This window comes from Drosophila virilis, unplaced genomic scaffold, assembly GCF_030788295.1.
Source record: "Drosophila virilis strain 15010-1051.87 unplaced genomic scaffold, Dvir_AGI_RSII-ME tig00000197, whole genome shotgun sequence".
NCBI classification, from domain to species: Eukaryota; Metazoa; Arthropoda; class Insecta; order Diptera; family Drosophilidae; genus Drosophila; species Drosophila virilis.
This window is the reverse complement of record NW_027212802.1, coordinates 46,976-53,672: the sequence shown is the minus strand read 5'-3', so window position 1 is coordinate 53,672 and position 6,697 is coordinate 46,976. Positions and strand designations below refer to the sequence as shown.

Below are 6,697 nucleotides of genomic sequence, written 5' to 3'. Positions count from 1 at the left end.
GCAGCTGTTAGTTGTCATATTCACAATCCTAGACTCTCGAAAAAAAAAAAAACCAAACCGTCAGCTGCTTTACAAATTAATCCGCTTCCGAAAACTTGGCCACACACAAAAAGTGCACGTTGCAAAAAGTTTCAGTTTTAGTCGAAAGTACAATTCGTATCTCCAAGTTGCTAGAAACACCCCCCTTCCCACCCGGCCCCCCCCCCCTTCGGCATTTCTTAGCTCCACAGACTATCATTTGCTTTGAATAATGACGAGCTGCGGCTTCTTATGAAAATGATGCTGACATTGATGATGCTGATGACGATTATGATGATGCTGATGATGTTGATGATGGTAGCTTTCAGCTCTGTTTGCAATACTCTTGACAGGTCCTTGGGGAGTTGTTGCTACCCCGCTGTGGCTTTGCCATGAAATTGATTGAAAACCATGAAATATATTGAAACTCAATGCTCGGCTGAAGGGTGCAAAAATCTACCCGGGGACTCTAAATGAAACATTCGAGTTGCAAGCGAACTTCATTTCGAAATTCACAATTTGATGTTTGCATAAGTCTAGGTGCCCCAAGACCTAACTTAATCGATTAGAAACTTTGGTGTCCAATCGTAATCTGTTATACGAAAGTTTTCAAACACTTTCAATAATTTACTTTACCATGAAATAGATTGAGAACCATCAAATATATTCAAATGCAAGGCTAAATTATACGGTGCAGAAATCTGCCTGCGGATTCTTATCCAACTTTGGAGTTGGAAATTGATGTTTGAATAAGACCAGGTGCCTCAAGGCTCAACTTAAACGATTAGAAACTTTGGTGTCGCAATGTCTGAAGATTTTATCTATGCAAGGAATTAAAAAGTTTAATAGATGTACATTAAATCTTCCTGTTTATCTCCATGCACAAAATGAGAAGAACTATATATTTGATATCCAAAAAGGTTTTTGGCCGATTTACTAATTACCATTTGTCTAACGCATTTGATAATCGGCTTATGGAAAACCAATAAAACTTGCGTTAGCAAATTAATTAATGTAATTGATAATAATAATAATAAGTAAAATCAGTTGGTTTTTGATATTTTTGAGATAAAATGCACTTGAACAAAATCTTTGCCAAGCACATAAAATGATGTAGAAGTTCAAACCGTTCGACTTAGACATCTTACTCGATTCAGCTCAATGCCATATGTAAATATAATAAAAGGGTCAGATACGTCTCTCTCAGGGTTTTACACCCCCCGAAATAGTTTAATATGGTTAAATATTCTATTGTATATTGAATACCAAAATGAGCTAAAGAGTATCTACAGCCTAGAACATTTAACTTCAGCTTTTTTACTTGGATTAAAAAAAAAAAAACAAAATATTTCACAGTACATAAACATCTATCTATAGATCTATATATAACGTTGAGCATATATATTGTTACAAAATTTCAATGCTGAGATTGGTCTTGATTTGAGCTTAGGCTCGGTAATTATTTGTCAAACTGTTTCGGCTTAAGGTTTAGTTCGTAGCATCAAAAAATGAACAGAATTCTGGATTCGAAACGGTGCAGTTCAAACCCAGCTTGTAGCCTTTGCTGCCTTTATGCAAAATTTAGTAATAACTAAAGAAATCCCTAAGGAATATATATATGTGAAAAAATTGTGCCCCAAGCAAATCATAGATAGGGTATACGATCTTCGATTTGCCACAGTAAGCTTGCTATGCTACAAGTATGTCGTAGTTTCAGTATTCCATGCAACTGCTGCTCTGTTGTGGGCACGGGGGTGGCTCAACAAATGATGCCAGGGTATTCCCCAGAATGTCTCAATTGTATCGACGACAATGGCGATGATGGAAGCCAAGGCAACGCCAATAGCAACAACAATGCAAATAGCAATAGCAACAACTCGAACAGCGGCAAGGACGAGAAGGAAGAACGACAAGGACGTGCGCTCAACGTAATATGCATTAAATCTACTAATGCGTGCATTAATCTCTGAAGATTTGGACCGGCCCGCAAACATGCAGCACGTGTCTCCATGAAATATACGTGCTCGAGGATATTTATACAATGTGATGACGAGCACGTTGACGTTGACGACGACGTCGACGTTGATGTTGATGTTGTACCCGTGTCCGTGTCCGTGTCTGCAGCCGCATCAAATGAAATACTCATAAAGGGCTGGGACTGAGCCTGAGGCCAAGCAAGCCTAAGGCTGATGTCGATGTTGTTGTTGTTGTTGTTGTTAATAATGTTTGGTGGCTGTTGAGAACGGATGGGCATTGACAGCGTCAGGAGGCTGCATGCCAAGCAAATAATAGCCCACTGGCCATGTCTATCTTTCTGCCTGACTGGCTGAATGTTTGGCTGCGTCTGTGTCTACTGATATTTCATCATTGAGAATGATAAGATTTCTCACAGCAGATAAAGTAGATTGGCAAAGACGTTGCCAGGCGGAAAAAGAATGCCTTTATATTTGGCTGCTTGATTGAGGTGACAACGATGTGACCCACATTTAAATTAAGTTTAAAGGGAGCACACACAACATTTATGCCAAGGGATGTTTCACAGCAGCAGTAAAATCCTCTTCTTGCAGCAATAAACTGCTCTCCCAGCAAATCACATTTAAGTGCCGAATATCCGAATTGCAACAGTATCCACGGGCATATCTGCTCAAAGCATTTGCATTTTGGCAGACAGCATAAGCTCTCTAAATTAACTGGTAACCATGGGCATCTCTCGCCACACTGAAAGGGGGATAAACACGCACAGAATCAAACTGCCTGGAACAATAATCAAAGTTGGTCAAAGGGTTGGCCTGCACGAAAAGCCTAGGCCCATCATCTCCTCCGCCCCAAAATGCAAGTGCGTCTCCTGCTGCTCGAAATCGTCATCAAAAAGGGATGAGAATAAAGGCTGACAACAGTTTCTACTACGGGGAAAGCTAAATGCCGTAACCACAGGCAACCGGCAAAATTTGACGAAAATTAAGCCGATGCGAAGCCTTAATACAATGCTGGCATTAGTGCGGAAAAATAAATCCGAATGAACAACTGTTCGACTTCTGAGAAAGAAGAAGTAAACAAATGCTATTAATATATATCGTATTAAGTTGGTTGAGATTTATTAAAACATGTCGGGACGGCGCGAACGCCATTCCCGGCTACCAAAAATTACACGCACGAGTTATTCACATTAGGAATAATCGCAGAGGTCAACTCACCGAATGTGCAATGGCCAAGCCTCACTCCGGAGGAACCGCCTTCGTGATCACGGTTCACCTCTACGCCAGGTAAGTATGCTTTCTCCGGCTCAACGGTTGGGTTTCCATTGCCGCGCGGCTGAAACTGTTTGGGAATTATATACAGTCACATCTCAGCTAGAAAGTAGGCAACCCTTTTTGACGATTCTCTACACAGATTGTGACATATTAATTGCAATTTGCAACTGCCTCGCTGCCAAGCCAGGAGCCAGAATAATGATGTTATAAATGCCGCAGCGGGAACTGCTCAGTATAATCTGTATGACGGGTATTTATTCTATTTATTTACCCGTGGCTACATCAAAGGAACAAATGATAATTAAATTCGCACTAATCTGCCCGTAATTTATTTTATCACATGCCCATCTTCGACTTTGACGTCGTCATCAACATTATCGTGAACAGGGGTCCTTGTGCCGCATGCACGTCTCACAAAGCACAACGCACGAAATTCCAAATCAAATTTTTCATTTACTTGCCAAATAGACTCTCTGCAAGCAGGTTACCCCCGCGTCCCCGCGTCCCAGCCAGCACCGCAGCCGCAACCGAAATGCCTGGCAAGGCCGGCGGGTTCATTGGTTGGTCGGTCGCCCAACATCATTAAAGCTCGAAAATATTCCTCCCCCAGGAATGTTGTTGTCTATGCTGTATGTAGTCCTCCCTTCCCTGGACGGGGGATGCGTGCTGCTGTTTTTACCCCGAGCGTGACCGGGTCTCTGTGTGTATGTGTATAGATGGCAAATCGAATAAAATTTAGCTGACTCAATAAAAATCAAAAAGCGTTAATGCTAACGATATGACTTTAACCTGAAACCGAGTAAATTGTTGCTTGTGTCAAAGCCAAAAAGGGGGTCGTCCTCGCCCTCGACCCGGTCGTGAGTTTTGGCGGAAAGGCTGGCGGATATGGCAACTGGAAGCAATATTGCACCGTAATCTGACAGCGACAATTTTCGGACTCCTTTCTTTTGGCACGGGCTTTAAGACGTGTCGCCATAGACCGAGACGTCGAAATAAATGATGATAAATAAATAAGGAAAATAAGGAAACGCGGAATAGAAGGCTGGACAAGCATAAAGAAAAGCGGCTAATGAATGGAATCAAATGGAAACGGTTGGATTGGAATGGGTTGCCTTTTACTTGGTCTCGGGGATGTATATTGATAAATCGATCAGCTGAACTGTCGTCGATATTAAGTGTAAAGCGACGTCTCAGCATAAACTGGCATATAAAATGGTCCTATTTAACCAATTTTAAACCGATGCAAGGTATTGCAGTTATTTTATAAGCTATACACACGGTATTTACATGTTGTTTTAAATAACCCCAAGGTGCTGGGTATCCTAATGTCAACAGGTTAGATATCTTGTCATGGGGGCATGGCCTTTTTATCTATTTGGCATTCAAGTCAGGCAACATTATTCTTGGGTAACTTATATATGCCATCCTCGACAGCAAGGTTGCCTAAGTGACGAAGTCAAAAACTATAAGTTAATTAATAAGTTACTAGATTAATTAAAGTGGGAGAAAGGATATTATCATTATATTCAATGCAATCTGTCTTGCAGGATAATGAGGCATTATGAAGTTCTGATACTGCAATGAGGTAGACATAAAAAACGGCAGCTGTGACATCAAACATTCATTGGACTATACATTGATTTAGACAACAATCTAAATCTTTTTAGCCATGTTCATTTACATAAACGTGTAGAGCTCAGCAATTCGAATTCAAACCAACTCACTTAAGTTTAAGTTCGTATACTCGTTTGGAACATCTATGAAGACAGGTTTTACTGAGCCCTTTTTACTTATACATAATCCTTTATCAGTAACGCAGAAAAGAATCGGGTTCGGTAAACTCCTCGGCAAGTTCCTGTTGAAATAATGCCCGACTATCATTGTAAGCCAACATACTGTTTATATAGAGTTTTGTCAAATGTATTAATTAATGTCGGGACGGCGCGAACGCCATTCCCGGCTACCAAAAATTACACGCACGAGTTATTCACATTAGGAATAATCGCAGAGGTCAACTCAACCGAATGTGCAATGGCCAAGCCTCACTCCGGAGGAACCGCCTTCGTGATCACGGTTAACCTCTACGCCAGGTAAGTATGCTTTTTTCGGCTCTGTGCTAAGGTTTCCATGTACACATTGTTAAAACCGTTTGGGAATTACAGATGATGCTGTAAAACTATGACGCCCTTAAATAGGCAACACAATTGATCTAATGTAAAGCAGGCAAGTTGTAATTGAACTCAGGTAAAAATATGCGAAAGATGTAGCGCTGTAGCTGAATCGATAACCATTAAACCAGGTACCAACAGAGGGTTTTATATTAAGATCTTTTTCAGACCTTAAGGGCTGGGTGCTATGCGAATCGGATTACTTGATTACATAGCTCTTGTGTCGTTCTTAAATCCTTGATTAATTCTGATTTAAATTGGATAAACTAATCCTCACTTGCAAGCTAGCTATTTAAAGGGTACAATATGAAGGAATAACCGACCTCATAAATAAATATTTAAGATATGCACTATAAACTTACTCCATATAGCCGCATCGTATATATAGACTTTAGTCAGTTCAGTTTTGATATAGGTTTATTTATCGAGGTTTAAGTTCTCTCACCTGACTGGCTAAATTTAATTTTAGATCCGATTACAGCATATGCATATATCTTAAGGAAATCCCAACGAACAAATCAAACAGTGTTTCTGCACCCTGACGATAAGTTTTCGTTTTTTTTTCCGGCTTTGGTCTTCAATTGTTCCTTGGTAAGCCAACACTCGTGAGAGATTTGTTAGCTACACGCTACTCTGCCGACCCCTTCGCCCTCTGAAAAGTGGGCGGTACCGCTCAGCGGGAATTGAGCGCAGCTCACATTTATATTTATTTCAATTTTATGACTCCATGTTGTCGAAAAAACCAAACCACAAACGAAATGAAACTCAAATATGTACACAAAGTTTCAATGCGGTCGACGGGGAGTCGATTCGGGAGCAGTTGGGAACAAGGAACAGGGAACAGGGAGGCTGGCGGCAGGGAACTGGGAAGCTGTACAATTCGTAAATCCAGCGTACAGATTAGACATTTTGCGCGGCAACAACACACCGTGAGAAAGAGAGAGCGAGTGAAAAATGCTTTGCCCACCAAAGGTTGGGGCGGTTGGGCGCATCTCACAGCTGGCCCGCGGTGAGATGAGGGCAGGGGCGTGGCGCATTAACACCCACACAAAAGTTGCGCAGACATCGCCGTCTCAGTTCCGCACGCAGCCAGTTTCGGTGGTGGTTTCGTATGCAACCACAGCTATCGGCATGGAGCCTTCACGCCAAACACCAACAACAACAACACGGACAACAACAACAACTCGAATAAAACGGCAGGGATTGCTTCTTGCTTGGCAGCGCACGCTTCAGCTAATTTAATCTCTGCAAATTGCTCGA

General features: G+C 41.5%; 2 non-coding genes across 2 annotated transcripts; both read right to left on the bottom strand.

The window, feature by feature from the left end:
• Positions 1–3,124: 3,124 nt before the first annotated feature.
• On the bottom strand, positions 3,125–3,289 carry LOC116651779 (U1 spliceosomal RNA). Its single transcript, XR_004304787.1, has one exon. It is a non-coding gene; the product is annotated as a U1 spliceosomal RNA (small nuclear RNA).
• A 1,912-nt stretch (positions 3,290–5,201) lies between these two features.
• On the bottom strand, positions 5,202–5,367 carry LOC6630529 (U1 spliceosomal RNA). Its single transcript, XR_049163.2, has one exon. It is a non-coding gene; the product is annotated as a U1 spliceosomal RNA (small nuclear RNA).
• Between the last annotated feature and the right edge of the window lie 1,330 nt (positions 5,368–6,697).